The sequence below is a fragment of the Dromiciops gliroides genome, chromosome 2, assembly GCF_019393635.1.
Source record: "Dromiciops gliroides isolate mDroGli1 chromosome 2, mDroGli1.pri, whole genome shotgun sequence".
Classification (NCBI taxonomy): Eukaryota; Metazoa; Chordata; class Mammalia; order Microbiotheria; family Microbiotheriidae; genus Dromiciops; species Dromiciops gliroides.
Genome location: NC_057862.1, coordinates 687,763,626 through 687,780,439, shown reverse-complemented (window position 1 = coordinate 687,780,439; position 16,814 = coordinate 687,763,626). Strand labels below are relative to the sequence as shown.

At 38.1% G+C, this 16,814-nt stretch overlaps 1 pseudogene; it reads right to left on the bottom strand.

Moving 5' to 3' along the window:
• Positions 1-3,740: 3,740 nt before the first annotated feature.
• LOC122743661 lies at positions 3,741-4,108 on the bottom strand (annotated as a pseudogene).
• Between the last annotated feature and the right edge of the window lie 12,706 nt (positions 4,109-16,814).

Below are 16,814 nucleotides of genomic sequence, written 5' to 3'. Positions count from 1 at the left end.
GCCAGTACCGGATAGTTTTGATAACTACTGCTTTATAGTAAAGCTCCAGATTTGGTACAGCTAACCCACCTTCCTGTGAATTTTTTTTTCATTATTTACCTTGATATTCTTGACTAGCTCTATAAATATTCAAGTGAATCCTATATGCTGGGAATCTAAAGACAAGTTCTCATTTAACTGGAGGTAATGCAACTAGCTAAGAATTTATATCAGAGTTCAGAGGAAAGATAGAACTATGTAGCTGGAGAATTAGGAAGGATTTTGTAGGGGTGATAAGACTAAATTTGCTTGAGTAAGTAAAAATTATGGATAGCTGGAAAGAATGCAAATGGCATTTCCAAATGAAGGGAACACCATGAATTAAAAGAAGTCCAACATTTTGAAGAGAACATATTTTCTATGTATGGCAAAGTGCAACATATCTGGAGTTGAGAGTAACATAAATAAGTTCAAGGAAATAGTTTGGAAAGGCATATTTTGATGTTGGAGACCAAGAACTGCAGTGAAACATTGATGAGATAGAGAAGTATCATGGAAATAGGAGAGGAACACAATACCTGTGTTTTCATCAAAACACAGTGGGTTTAACATTTGTTTGAACTTTAATAAGACCCTTTTAGTTCCATAGGAATTGTCTCCCTGCTCCATTAAGTAAAATCAGTATAGTTGATACCTATGGTCATTTGCATATTTTAACAGCTCTCAATCTTATGACTCCTATTTGTTATGGGAAACACAGGAAGATTTCAGAGTATGGATACAGTAAATTGGGAAAGTTAATATAGTGTCATTACATGGATTCCTGAATATGTGGGGACTCAGAGAGGAGAGAATCTAAGATACATTGAAAATTTATAGAAATTGTGGAGTCATACAATAAGGAGATAACAAATTTAATGAAATTAGGATGCTACTATCTGTGTACAAACTGTAGATTGCTCATTCTCATAGAAGAGAATAGAGGTCCTTAAGAAATGCCTTTTAACTTTTTAGGTAGTCAAAGTTAATGAAGTATTTCTTAAGACTACACACACAACAAAAACAGTAACAATAGAAAAAATTTTGAAGAAGAGATTTAAAGATTTAAAATATTCAAGAAGGCATGAAATAGAATAATTCTATTGGTCCATATGGTACTAAACGAGATTACTAACTCTTTCAATGACATGTATCCATCTTCTACCTGAAGTCTTCCATTGAAGGGAAGACCATTGCCTCACAAGGTAGTCCATTCTAACTTGGAAGATTTCCAATAATTAGGGCATCTTGCCCCTGTTTTTTGGACACTTTTACTGAAACACATCTCCAATATCTTCCAAATAGAAATAAGTAGATAAATTCTGAGAGGTATACCTAACAGAATATCAAATTAAAGCTTTGAAAAGATCTTGACAAGTTAGAATATTTGATTAAATTTAATAAACTGATATGTGATAAACATAAATATAAATTGAAATAATTGGGTTCAAGAAATTTGACTTTGTAAAGCTTCCATTAAAATCTCCTCATGATGATATCTCATCATGATGTGTCATTAATCATAAGTTCATAAACATTTTGGCAATGCAGTGTAAGATGTGGCAGGTCCTGCTAATACCAACAGTCCTGTGATGGATTATACATCTTTTATGATATTGTCCATGATCATTTTTGCCCCACGATGATGATTTGGACAAACTAAGGGATAGAGAAGCAAAGTAACCCACGGAGATTACCTACCAAAATATACTGGGGTTGTTGTGTATGCTAGGAGAGAGAAACCCCACACCACCAAAATTGGAGGTATCCAAGTAGTATCATGGATAGAGCATGGACTTGGAGTCAAGAAGCCCTGAATTTGAATTCTTCCTCAGATACTGAATACCTCTGTTGTTCTGGGCAAGTCACTTAATTTTTTTTTGTATCTCCATTACTTCATCTATAAAATGAAAAAAAAAAAGATGTGTTGAACTCATTTATCTTTCAGATGCTATACTATGCATATTTGGTACCTTGGCAGACTGAAATGTGTCCCAAATACTCTGGAGTAAAGATGAAAAGATAACAAAGGAAGCTTTCTTGGTGCTCAAGGAGCTCATAGAAGGAAACTATGAATAGAAGCAAGAAAATATATTGTTTAAACAAAGAAGAAACCATCGAATCATCCAATTAGTCAACATACATGTATTGAGCTTATACTGTTTATTGGTTATTATGCTAAGCTTCCTGGGCACTAAGAAAGAAAATAATCACTTTATGACTTCTAGGATCTTTTATTATAACAGAGAAAACATTCCATGTGCATATATGTGTGTTCATGTGTATGCCGTGTGAGAATCCTGCTGAGGAAGACATTGTGAGAACCAGGGCAACTCCACCTTGAGGAGAAAGCATGTGACTAGTGTCCAGGAAGCTGCCTGGCATCCTGAAGTTACATCTATTCTTAGAACCACCTGCAAGTCATGTCAATCAATGCCACCAGCCAATTAGCTTGGAGATGTGTGTGGGGATCGCCCCTCTTGCAGTCCTGCAGGGGGCTTTTGCTCTAGGAGACTGAGTATCTTGCTTCTTTAGTTTGGAGGTCTGAGTGGTAGTGGCAGGGCCAGGGTAGCTAGACTTTTTCTTTCTGAACTCCACATGTTTTTCCCCTCTCTTTTGCTAACTTCTAATGTACTTTAATAAATGCTTAATGCCTAAAGACTGGTGCTATAAGCTTCAATTTAAGGTGACCACACATTAGATTTTTAGTCATAACAATGATTTGAAACATCACAACATATAGACGTATATATGTCTATACATATGTGTGTGTGTATGTGAAAGAAAAGGCCAAGAGAGTTCCTAATTAATTAATAATCAGTTTATTAATTAGGCTAGCAAATAATTAATTGATGGTCAGTAGTTTCTATCACTTACCAAAAATGAACCATTAAGATTATCAAATGCTTTTGGTAAACTGGTTTCCCCCAAAAGGCAAAGATCTACCCTGAGTGGTAAATAATCATTGAGGGGGTGGACATATTAATGAGGAAGTGAACTAAAAGTCTTAAGGTCTTCAGCCTGAGAACTTGACTTGATTATGAGGCTCAGTCTCTGGTACTCCAGACAAAAGCATCTGACATGGGATTTAGGACATAATGATAGAATTAAGGGACTATTAAAGCTTAAACTGGCCAACTAGATAGCAGGGTGGCCACACCTAATATTTAAGGGGAGCTACAATTCTATAGCAGTTAGGAATGGCTACTACCTGAGCTAGAACACAAAGATAAGTCCAGAGGTCAGGACTATCATTCCCCCCACCCTACAACCCCCAAAAGAACTTTCCATTGTCAAGTGGTCACTCCCTCTGAACTCTATAAAAGCTTTTGCCTTTCTTCTATTCTCAGAGGAGAATATTTCTAAACCATCTCCTTTCCTTTAGGTAAAGTCTTTGACTTCTCTCTAAGTCATTTGGTCACTATCACTAGCAGTCAAATAAAAGACCATTTTATTCTAATTGGACTGTGTGCAAGAGTTCTAATTCTTTACAGAGGAATACCTAAGGACCCCCACCACCTACTTCCCAAGTGACAAATCCAGCTCTACCTAGACAACGGGGCTTTGAGGGCATGAGCCCAATGCTTTTTAGGGATAGAAATTCACCTAAATTAGATTCTAGATACACTCTAGTCAGAAAGAAGCTCTCCTAACTGGACAGGCTCCCACCTAAGATTTTTTTTTTTATAACAATTTGTCTTTTTATTTAGCACTTCTACAAATTATGCCTTAACAGCAAATTTCCGAAGAGGGTACAAGCGTTCTTTCCTCTGCTGTTTTTTGGTCTTCAGGCTTTCCTCATGCGTATTAAGCCTGCGGCGCTTGGCAAGGGTGTTCTTGGGCCGAAGGTCCAGGGGCTTGTACTTCTTGCCCTTATAGAATTTCCTGAGGTTCTCTTTCTGTGTCTGTTTGATGACAGTCAGGACTCGGGCAATCGATTTTCGTACAACTCGGATCTTAGATAGCTTGGATGTAGCTCCTCCAGAGACTTTAGCGACTCTCAATTGGGAAAGTTCCATCTTTAAATCATCTGTTTAAGTAGCTCCTCCTTCTTCTTCCCATGAAGATCCCTGGCCTTGATTTTTGCCATGATCGAAGATATGACAGCCCGCCACCGAATCCGAGGAGAAAGAGGAAAAAACTCCCACCTAAGATTGAAGAGAATGCTCCTGGGTTTTATGAGTACTAGTCCCTGAATGAGGAGATAAAAAGAAAAAAAAAACCAACCTCAATCCTAATTTAATAAGTGGCTATTAATAGAATAATAATGACTTCTCTCAATCATATTTATCATATACACAATATACATGTCTCTGATATACATGTGTCTACATATAGACACCTACATTTCAGTTTAGTTCAGTCACATCCAACTCTTTCTTCATGACCCCATTTGGGGGTTTTCTTGCCAAAGACACTAGAGTAGTTTGATATTTCCTTCTCCAGCTCATTTGGCAATTAAGGAACTGAGGCAAAGAGGGTTAAGTGACTTGCTCAGGGTCACACAGCTTGTTAATGTATGAGCCCAGATTTGAACTCAGGAAGGTGTTTTCAGACTCAAGGCCAGGCATTCTATCCAACTAGCTGCCCCATATATCTAATACATCAAACATACACACAGACACACACAGAAATATGTATAAATCTGTAATATAGCATACACGTGTACACATACACATGTGCATTTATGTACATATAAGCATAATTTAAGGAGTATATGTATAAATAAAATTATACAAATGTATATAATATGTGTTGAGTGACTTAAATCCTAGATTTGGGGGCTATCTCACCCAACGAATTAGAGGCTCATCACAAATCTTTTAAAATAAAAAGAGATTTATTAGAAGAGAGGAATATTTAGCTATGGTATGGATCACTATGGTTATTTTCCCACTGGTCTTTTGTATCTTTACAAAACAAAGGGGAGGGAAGGGTACGATAACTGTGAGGTAATCTTTGAATAATGGGGTATCAGTAGAATATGCAGTATCCATCCATAACCTGCAGACCTTGATATTGCTTATTTGTATACCAGGGTTATGTTCTGCTAAACCTCATTCCTGAGGAGGGAAACAAAGCTGATTTTCCTTTGCCCTAGGGGCTTGGAATCTTTTTCTTGGGGTCCCACTGCATTCCCACAACAATATATATAAGTAAAATCTAATGTTAGGCAGTGACAATATTTGCTTTGAGGAGATATGGAAAAAACTCATCCTTATGAATCTGAGACTTGAAAGAAGCTAAGGATTCTAAAGAGGCAGAGATAAGGAACAAATTTTGAACCTGTGTAAAGGAGTGTGGAGAGAGGAATGAGTATTCTATGGGGGAAAAAGTCAGAAACCCATTTGGGCAGGAGCCATGAGGGTGAGATAGGGAGGGGAAAATCCAACAAACTGTGGCAATTAAAATTATATGTGGTCGCCCTATTTCTGTCCCAAGTGTAGGGAAAATTAGCTGGGGTTTATCATATATTTGTTACTTAGAAATCAGAGGCTATTGTACCAGTTTGGGGGCATTAAGCATTTATTAAAGGATATTAAATATTAGTAAAGAGAGAGCACATGGCTCTGAAAGATAGGAAAACCTAGGTAGCATCTGAGAGAGAGAGAAAGAGAGAGAGAGAGAAAGAGAGAGAGAGAGAAAGAGAGAGAGAACTGGGCCACATGGCTCCCCTTCTGTGCTCCTAGGCCAAGAGAGTGAGTATCTGTCTAAGCTTACTGAGGACAGGAGTACAGCCAGCCCACACACATTGTTCAAAGCTAATTGGCTAGCATTGCCTAAATCTATTGGTTCACTGGATTTGAGAGTGGTTCACCTTAGTCCTGCTGAGGTCAGAACCAGAGAACAGATCCTTTGGTGGAAACAAGGCTTTCAGGTAGGTGTGTTTTTGAGTGAGCTAACTTCCAGACTCTGGGATGACCTTAAGAAAGGTCTAACCTTAAGAAAGGTCAGGCCCAGCTCTCTCAGCAGAGACCCCTGGCAAGTCCCAAAACCCCTATTATTAATAATGTTCTCACAAAACAAACAAACAAACTATATATCTATTGGGTTAGCACCAGTAAATTATGTTGAAAAGGAAAACTCTTCATTTGAGCTAAAAAGCCCTGATTAACAAGGCAAAAATTAGGAGAAAGATAATGAAAAGGATTGTATTATATTTATGTCATGGTAGCAGTAATTTAAAGGCTGATCATAGGAGAATAGGAATGGCTTCAAGGTGGGGCCAATTTTTATAGGTCACTTTAAGACGATTCAAACAGTTACACCACAGCTAAAGAGGTTGGGTCCTTGTATCTCATTTCTTCCTCAAGGTAGCAAGAGCTTTACAATTTGCAGGTAGGCCTATGTGACAAAGAACAAATAATACAAAAACTGCAGACTTCACGTCTCCTTCCCTACTAGAGCCTCCCCCAACACTAGTTGATAATTAAGGGTCACCAAGTAACCATAACTTTCCACCTTGTTAATGGGGGCCTGGTGGTTCTGTAAATAGAGAGGAAGGAGACCAATGTAAGAGATTTATCTCCATCCAAAGTGTCCAAGGAAAATCTATGGAGAAGCAGAATTTCATGTGGGGGTTGGGTGGTTGGGTAGAGATAAGAAAAGACTTCAAAATAGCCTGGAACTTAAAGCAGTCCTTGAAGAAGCAAGTTGCATGCACAGGGGAAGTGAAAGCCTAGTAATATTGGGAAACTCTTAGCACTAAGTTCAACTAGAGTGAAGGGTGATGTTAAATAACAATAAAAGATTTAAATAACAATTCAAGACAATTATAGAAAAGATGTCCCCAAGCAGATGGAGTGGCTGGATAATGTTTTGACTTTCCTATTTAATTAAAATAGTTAATTACTAGAATAATGAGATGTGAAAACTAATTATTCCCTCCCCACCCCCATCCCATACTGAGCAGTTCCTTGACTATTATCTATCCCTGACCTGTAAACTTGGGAGATACAGAACCAGTTGAAATTCCAAGCACACATTAGCAAAACTAAATTAAGTGAATTTTCTGAACTTTCTGGGCCCTCCTAAATAGTTTCCTTGCCCACCCTGGCCACGGATTACCCCTCCTTCAGTATTTCTTCCTTGCCTCTAAAATAAAATAAATAAATAAAGTAACTATGTAAGTATTCTACATAACTAAAATTTATGTAGCACTTTAAGCATCACAAAGTACTCTACATGTTATATCATATGCTTCTCACAACAACGCAATGAGAAAGGTGTTATTATCCCCAATTTGTAGCTGAGGAAACTCAGAATGATATTCATTAAATGAATTGTCTAGCATGACACCTTTAAGTATCCAGGACAGGATTAGAACTCAGAAATTTTTACTCTAATTCCAACATTCTGTGAACTGTACCACTCATCTGAACCTAAAATTAATTACTTTGTCATGAAAATCCTCCCTAGGGGCAGTTAGGTAGCACAGTGGATAAAGCACCAGCCCTGAATTCAGGAGAACCTAAGTACAGATCTGACCTCAGACACTTGACACTTACTAGCTGTGTGACCCAGGGCAAGTCACTTAACCCTCATGCCCCCCCCCCCAAAAAAAAATTCTTCCTAGCCTATTTGCAGTTTGACTTTCCAGACATCAGACATCATTTTCCATCACACATTCTTCATTCCAACCAATATGGCCTACTGGCTGGTACATTCTTCTTCCTCAAATTATCATTTATTTACTTAGCTGTCATTGTCTTCTATATTTCAGGAGAACCTTGGAAAGGAAGAACATGCATCATTTATGTTTTTTCTTTAATCCTACAGATCATGTTGAGAGCACAAAATCTGACCCAGTTCAAAAGGAAGACTAAAGAACTGAGTACAAGCCTTCATTGATTACCCAGGTAATACCAGTGGCCCATCCCATAGCTTCTCTAACACTTCAAAAGTACCAAACCCTTTCAGTCTTGAGGAGTCAGGAATGGTAACTCTGATTCTCTCCAGTCGGGTTATTTGATGCATTATCTAATGAGTGTCTGTGATTATGAATATACCCAATGAAAATATGCTCTACAACCCAAACCTTTTTTTTTCCTTTCTCTCTGAAATACCACCTCCACCTTGAGTTTGGTACACTTTTCAAAGCCCCTGTCATGTGACTTTGAAAAAATTGAGTCAATTGCCTATAGAAGGGAAGAGATACAATTGGGTGTTGAATACAGACTTTTATTTTTGGTAAATCATTAAAAAAATTTAGTTGACAAACACAATTGAGTGATAACTGACTGATCCTTACTTGTTTTCAGTTCCCAGGCCAATGAATTGCCTGGGGCTGACCAGACATTGTCATTTTAGCTGCTGGTTATTTTGTAAGTCTCCCAAACTCTCCCCTCCCCAGATTCCCAAGCTTCTTTATGGACCTTGAGATAGCTAACCCTTCCCACCTGCCAGTCAGTCTTTCTCTCTGCTTTGTTCCTCTATATAAACTCTGTTACCAGCCCCCCTCCTTGGGTACTCCAGTTCTTGTTGTGCACCTGTATCTCCCCAGCCCAGAAAGACCTTCATTTTGTTGTGTTGCCTGTTTTCATTAAAATTTCAGGTTGACAGTTTATATCAGAAAATCTATATGCAATAATAACAGAGCAGCTAAGTGGCACAGGAGATTGAGTACCAGGCCTTGATTCAGGAAGACTCATTTTCCTAAATTCAAATCTGCCCTCAGACACTTACTAAGCTCTGTGTCTATGGACAAGTAACTTGACATGGGTGCTGGGACATATTGAGGAATTAAGAGACTATTAAGGGGTAGCTAGGTGGAGCAGTGGATAAAGTACTGGCCCTGGATTGAGGAGGACCTAAGTTCAAATCTGGTTTCAGACACTTGACAATTACTAGCAGTGTGACCTTGGGCAAGTCGCTTAACCTTCATTGCCCTGCAAAAAATTAAAAAAAAAATTGGAAAAGGAACTATTAAATTTCAAAGTGGCCAACTAGATTTAAGGACAGACATACCTAAGAAGTAGAGAGAGATTGAATTCTATAGCAGGAAAATCAGTTGGGCATGGCTACTACCTGATGCAGTGGATAGAGATAACTCCAGGGGTCAGGACTATCATTTCAAAAGAAACATCCCATCCCTCATTAAAGCTTTCACCACCCCCAAAGTGAACTTGTCATTGTCAGATGGTCACCCCATCCATCCCCTATAAAAGTTTTGGCCTCCCTTTGGTTCAAGCCATCTCATCCTTCTTGGTCACTTTCTCTAAGTGCTGAAATAGAAGACCAGTTTATTCAAATTGGGTTGTGTGTGAGAGTTATAATTCTTTACAGAGGAATACATAAGAACCCCCAGCTCCTATTTCCCTAGTGACATCACTTAACTTCATTTGCCTTAGTTCCTCATCTGTAAGATGAGCTGGAGGAGGAAATGGCAAACCACTCCAGTATCTTTGCCAAGAAAACTCCAAATGGGGTCTGGAAGAGAAAGAAATAACAGAATAACAACATGTGCAATAATATCTACAACATAGCTTCTGTTAAGGGCTAAAATTCTAGCTAGTCTGTCTAAAATATCTAATGAGTGGTTGCCAATAAATTATAAGCTTTAGGAAGAGTTAGACTTTTAAGCATTTATTAAGGAGAATAAGAATTTGGTAAAGAGAGAAGAAAAGGCCTAGATTCCTATCTATTAAAGGGAGAGCACATTTCTAGCTCCGCTCTCCACCAGAGTCCAAAGGAAAGCACATGAGACAGAGTGCTAGTCTCTTCCCTCTTCCTCCCACTAGCCAACGTCACTTCCTGACACCAAAGAAAAGACTCCTGGTCTTGCCCTCAAAGACCTTCTCTTCATGGGTGGAAATCTTCTACAGTAAGTCTTCAGCAGGGGGTGTTATTCCAATCGTTACACTTCTCCTACACAATTCAGAGACTATTCCAAACCCATGAGTACTAAGAAAGAAAAACTATCTGCTTAGTTCCCATGGACAAATTCCCTGGAATAAAAGGAATTTAGACAATATAACACAATCTTCTGCTTAAGTTTAACTCATATTTCTAGTAGAGCTGATCTAATTGGAATATCATAAGATATTAACATGAGACTCAGCATTTCCTCCTTAGAAGGCATAGAAGCTCTGGATCCATTGTGATATGACCCAGTTATTAGCTCCTTCTCTAAAACAAACAAAACAAAAACCTGTTTTCTATTCATTTAGCATACATTATATATGCCCTCATAAGTTTATGCATTATAAATTATTATATTAGATCTTTAACCTGGGGAAATCAAGCTTTTTGTTTTGTATTGTTTTGTTTTGTATTTCAGCTTGAAACTTTGTAGTCCCAGTACTTAACAAAGTACCTGCATATAGTAGGCAAAGTTAGGCTAAATAATAAGTATCAAATAAGTAATTACTATGTGCCCAGCACTGGGTGAAGTTCTGGGATATGAAAGCAAGCAGAATGAAAGTTAGGCCCTGACCTCAAAGAGCTTGCATTTCCATAGGGAAGGCAATAAACACAAGGGAGGTGAAAATGGTGGTGGGGAAAGGGGCATATCATTGTAAACATACTGTCAAATTCCTGAAAATCTGAAGTAGAGAGGGAAGAGGAATGAAGGTTGGTCAGACTGAGGTCCTTTTCAAAATAGAAGCTCCTGGAGGAGAAAAGGGAGTCAACATGGTAGAGGGTTATTCAAGGGCTACACGGGAGGGCAGTTAGGGATGGATCCAGTGCTTTTAAAGATCCTTGGCACATAGTAGGTACTTTAAAAAAGCTTCTTCTTCATTATCATCAATTTATCAAAGGGAATACTCAAAACGTGGATTTTAAATTGGAGGCTTTCTGCCACAGCTGAGGGATCTGCTATTGGTATATCAGGTGACATACTCAAAATTTCTGCAAGAAAGATACCTATGAGTTCTGTACATGAGGGAAGTATGAAGATGACTCCTAATGTACATTGTTTTAACTTATTAAATCATAAATTCTTTGGGGGTTGGGACTTTGCTTTTATATTTTCAATCATTTCTGATTTTGCATGACCTTGTTTCAAGTTTTCTTGGCAAAGATACTGGAGTAGTTTGTCATTTCCTCAGGGTCACCCAGCCAGTAAATGTCTGAGGAGAGATTTTAAGTCAGGAAGATGAGTCTTCCTGACTCTAGTCCTGGCCCTTTATCTATTGTGCTACCCAGCATGGTACTGAATACAAGATAAGATCTCAAAAATGCTCCTGCACTCATCTATTCATTATATTTTTGTATATTACTCCCCCCATTATAAGTTTTTGAGGACATAGACTCTTTGCTATTGGATTTGTATCCCAGCCCTTAACAGGCATTGTGCTTGTCACATATTAAGTGCTTATTAAACATGTGTTAATACATTCATTCAGTCATTACCTCAGATGGCCTCTGAGATCCATTTCAGCCTTTAGATCCTGAGACTCAGGTTCTTTGCACTCCATTGTGAAACTACCATTTTCCTGTCTTTCACTGTTTAAACTGTTGTTCATTCCAGATTTCTTTTTTTTTTTTTAATTGTACCTTCAGTCATCCCGTCTGTACTCCCAGTGAATTACAGACTGGCCTCCTTTATTAATAACTCCAGCATGTATTAGACAATGACCTGGCAGGGTGTCTGTCAGTGTCGTTTTTTAGGCAACAACCCACACTCTACTGCTAACAGAGGGGCTAGATGAGTCCATGACACTCATTGAATAATAGTATTACATAGAAAACCCGAAATAAAGAAGACCAAGTGAGAGCCCAAATGACTTATCTATCCCTCATGGTACCAAAGGGAAATTTGACAAGTTAAACAAAAAAAAGTTGTTTGTTTACAAAACAAATTTATTTGATAGGAAATTTTTTAAAAAAATTTCATTGTTCTGAAAAGTGATATTTAAAATGAATTAATTCAATTTAACTCAATAAACATTTGTTTAATATGTACTATGTATCAGACACTGTGATAAGAACTGAGGCACAAATAATAAAAAAAAAGAAAGAGCTCTTGCCTTCAAGGATCTTACAGTCTAATGTGAGAAGATAACATACAAGAAGAAATTGAAAATCTAAAAGTAAAAGCTGATGAAAGATTCCCCCTCCCCATACCCCACTGGACCCTACTGCTTCCCAGTGAATCATATGCGTTACAATGAAGGTGAGACAATGAAAGCTAAGCAACATTTCTCACAACAACAACAACAGCAAAAAAAAACAAGCAACCAACCATAGTCATAACCAACAAAACAACAAGCAATAGCAACAACAGTAAGTTAAATATTTATTTTTTCTTATTTTATACAATAGTCAAGGACTGATCTGCCACAGGGCAGATGTGATCATTATCTGGATATCAGTGCATCTCTGTGTAACCTCACAATGCAGAAAATTGCTGTTTTTGTTTTCTTTTTTTAATCCACCCTTATCCCATAGGGCTCTAATAATGCCTTGATTCATTAGAAAAATAATTTATATTTTCTGAAGTTTTGTGCTAATATTAATAAATTTCTACTTCCAAAATATTTTCAAATTGTCTTTGACATTTACTTCCATCTTCTAAGTGGTAAAATGTATTGGTCTCAATGTTACAATGGAAAACTGGCATTCAAAATATAGTCACTTCTCATACTTATTTTCTATTATCTTATTTTCATATATACTATATACCAGCCAATATGCCTTATTCAATATCCTTTTTCCCTGCACCCAAAATAGCATGACATCTCTTAACTCTGTTTTTCTATAACCTGTACAACATGCCTAGAATGAATTTACTTCTGTTTCTTGGAATAATTGACTTCCTAGAAACCTCATTTCTGGCCATTTTTTTTTTAGAAAGTCTTATAAATCTAAAGCTTTATCTCTTTCCTACAATTTTCTTATATTTATTTTTGGGACTCCTTTAGGATTTCTTCCCTAACTTTCACTCAAAGTGGCAGGCCAGTTCCTCAGAAGGCCACTGGGGTTCTAGGGGTAAGTGCTAAGATTCTGAATATTGTCATTCATGAGCCTCCACCAGTGTGCTCCACATTATCAGAAAGTTAATTAGCCTTTAAAACAATGATTTACTAAGCAGGTATACTTAGGACAATAGTAAGAGAAACTTCCAGCCAGCCCAAAGTGCACTTTCTCCTGGCACATACAAGTTATCTGAGAAGAGAAGATATAAATATAGAGCCCACTTGTGGCCAAAAACAAATAATTCCTTCTTCTTACCGGAAGTCTTTGTTGATGTTTGTGGAGTCCTCACAATGTTTTCTTCACTACTGAGCTCCTAGAGTTGGCACCTAGAGACTCCAAAAGCCACTCTTCTTTGGCACGCCCACTTTATTCTCCTGTGTCTCTTTGTCACTATGCAGATGCTGCCATCAGTTTCTACTATTCAGGGACACTGATGCCAGAGGGAACTCCAGATATTCTGAAATCTTGAATTTCATAAGGGAATCACCTCATCAATGCAAGACAGAGAGGAGGGAAATTTGACCGAGACCTACTTACCCAGTGGCATTTCCTTTAAGGAATCTTCATCGCTGGGTATGATGACCATTCAACTGAATGTTGCTCAAATTCTTATTTCTGATATGGCTTGCTGTGGTAAAGAAATACATAGAGATGTGTCTGATTCTTTCAATTAGTCACCAGATATTTCCTGGTGAAATCCTCTGCTTTCATACGTTATCTCTAAGCTCTAGGAGTCTTTCAAATTGTTATATATTTATCCACACCTAATTTACATTGGATTGATTGTCTAATTCATATAAGTCATTTGGACTTTCTGTTCTTAATTGGGATTACCCTAATCCTCTAGTTATCTGTTTGCTTTTATGCCCCACTAACATGTAAATTCCTTAAAGGCAAGGATGTTTTTTTCCTGTTTACTTTTCTCTTCCTAGCAAATTGTTTTGCATGTTATAGTTATTTAATAAATATTTATTCTGTCTAGTGGTGATGGGATGAATGGAATAATATTTTCCAGTCTCTGCTCATTTAGGAATACTGGCACGCTTTTTTTTCGATTTCTTTGTTTCATTTTTCTTATTTTTGAAAACTTGCCAAAGGTATCTGAGGGAAAAAGTTCCCTTCATGGAGAGCCACAATCAGTGGTGAAAGTTTCCCTCTGCTAAGTGGGGAAGCAGAGTGATTGGTCCTTAGAACTCTTCCTTTCCACTTGCAAGGACAATTTGGATTAACGCAATAGGGGGGAAATAGCCACCACAATGAAGAGCATGCTCCTTCTCTCCCTTCCTCTCCATTGCCTCTTATTCATTTTTCACTGCAAATATTATGCCTAGAACTTAAAAATAAAAACTCAGCATCTCCTTCCACTGTCATCTTTCCCATTTTTATGTATTATTTTTCCTATCATTAAGTGAAATCTACCTCAAGAACCAAGTTGACATTCTTTTGCTTCATGAATATCTCCTGGTGAGAACAATTTGGTGGAAGAACATTGTCAGAGTAAAGTAATTACTCCTCTTTCAGAGATGAACTGCTTGGGATGAGAAAATTAACTCCCAGGCAGCCAACTTTCAAGTAGAATCACTTGGAGGCCTCATCAGACAGGTGTTGTCCTGCTTTAGAAGGGCTTGTAACTCAGGTGCTTAGCCTGTTTACTGACAGGGATTCTGTAATCAGTTGGTGATCAAGTGAGGAGAGTAACATTGGGAGGGGGGTGGGGGAAGAAGGGCAATTGCCTAACCTGCACACATCATTACTTTTATTTTCTCGATTGAGGAAGTGAAGGTTTCTGTTGAACACCAGGTGCCTTCCCACCTGTGCAAATCTGCATAGTATCACAGCCAATAAACACCTGCCTGGTTTCACTCCAGATGTTGTTGCTTAGCTGTACTTTCCAGAAGACTGGGAAAAATGTAATGAGAGACAATATGCCCCATTAGAGCTTATAAATAACTTCTAACCAGAAAGTCTCCTACCATAGTTGTTGAAAGACCCGCAGCAAAGCATTTGCTAAAATTTAAAGAATTATATATGTATTTACTCTGACATTTATTAGTTACCAAGTATCTAGAACGGCACTTACAGGCATACTACACAGATGTATCAGGGTCCCTTTCTCTAGAAACTTAACTTACATTTTTGGACAAAATAAATCACAGTTGTAGCCAGTGAAAACTGGTTTGACTGGAGTGGCCCTAGGATGTATTACATTGTGATAAAGTTAAACTGACCCTGGTGAAGCTTCCCCTCCAAAAAAACCAACAACAACACTTCTTTGCTGTTTGACAATTAGGGTTCAATTTCCTGAGTTTCAATCTCTTATCCATTATTCCTTATTAAACAACTCAGAATATATTCTCAGAAGCACTTAGTATTTGTGAGAAAATTATTAATAATAGGGGTTTTGGGTCTTCCAGGGGCCCCTGCTGAGAGAGCCTGGCATGACCTTTCTGTTTTTTTGGTGAGGCAGTTGGGGTTAAGTGACTTGCCCAGGATCACACAGCTAGTAAGTGTTAAGTGTCTGAGGCTGGATTTGAACTTAGTTCCTCCTGAATCCAGGGCCAGTGCTCTATCCACTGTACCACCTAGCTTCCCTTGGCCTGACCTTTCTTAAGTTCAGCCCATTGTCAGGAAGTTACCTCACTCAAAACTATGTTCACCAGAAAGCCTTGTTCCCACCAGAGGATCTGTTCTCTGGACTCTGATATCAGCATGCACTTTGCCAAACCACCCTCAAATCCAATAGATTTCAATGGTGCTAGCCAATTAGCTTTGAACAATGTGTATGGGTGGGCTTTGCTCCTGCTCTCAGCAAGCTTGCACAGACACTCTCTTTTTGGCTCTGGGAACTTGGTAAGAGCAGACATGGCCCACAAGGGTTCCCCATTTTCTCTTTTTGCTAGGCTTTCTTATCTTTCAGAGCCATGTGCTCTCTCTTTGCTAATATTTAATATACTTTAATGCTTAATGCCCCCAAACTGGTGCAGTAGCCTCTAATTTCTAAATAATAAATATATAATAAACCCCAGCTATTTTTCCCTACACTTGGGACAGAAATAGGGCGACCACATATAGTTTTACTCACCACATATTGAAGTGGATAGAACAGAGTGGAGGCAAGAACACCTGAATTCAAATCCAGCCTCAGGCACTAAATAGCTATCTACCCATAACAAATCACTGAATCTGTTTCCTCCATTGTAAAATAGTGATAAAAATAGCAACTGCCTCCCAGCATTGTGGTGAAGATTAAGTGAAGTAATATTTACAAAAAACTTCTTAGCACAGTGGCTGGCATTATTACACTTGAAAATTAAGGGAAATTGATAGTTGATGTTCTGAGAATGATCAGTTTATTAGTAGATAAGCTAGCAGTAACCAGTCTGTTCATTCAGTGGACTCTCAGTGATCAAAGATAAGGCTCACCAGCCTTAATGTAGTTTTGGGTAGTATAGGGTTGGATAGGTGGGGAAGATAATGCAAATTAGTTAAAGGTAGACAGCATTGTAGGGTGGGAACAACATGATTGGTTATTTTAAAGAAAGTGGGCTAGCACCCATGTGGAGCTAGTGAGCACCCCTCTCTGATAATTAAGAAAGGTTAATTGTTTTATAAGACTGATTCACCTTTTGTAGATCTCATTAGTGGATCTGAGTTAGCTGATTACCTGGCACTCAGAAGGCTTTGTTAGGGAGCTAAGACCCTCCTTAATTGTGCAAAGACAGGCAAGGATGAGCAATATACCTTGTAAAAGTATACCGAATCAGCTTGTAGGCCTTTAAAGATAAGGTGTGTAGATAACAATTTTTCTTTTAATAACACCTTTAAACTGACTCAAAGGGGAAATGAGGTAGTAATGCAGAATAGGATCAATTACA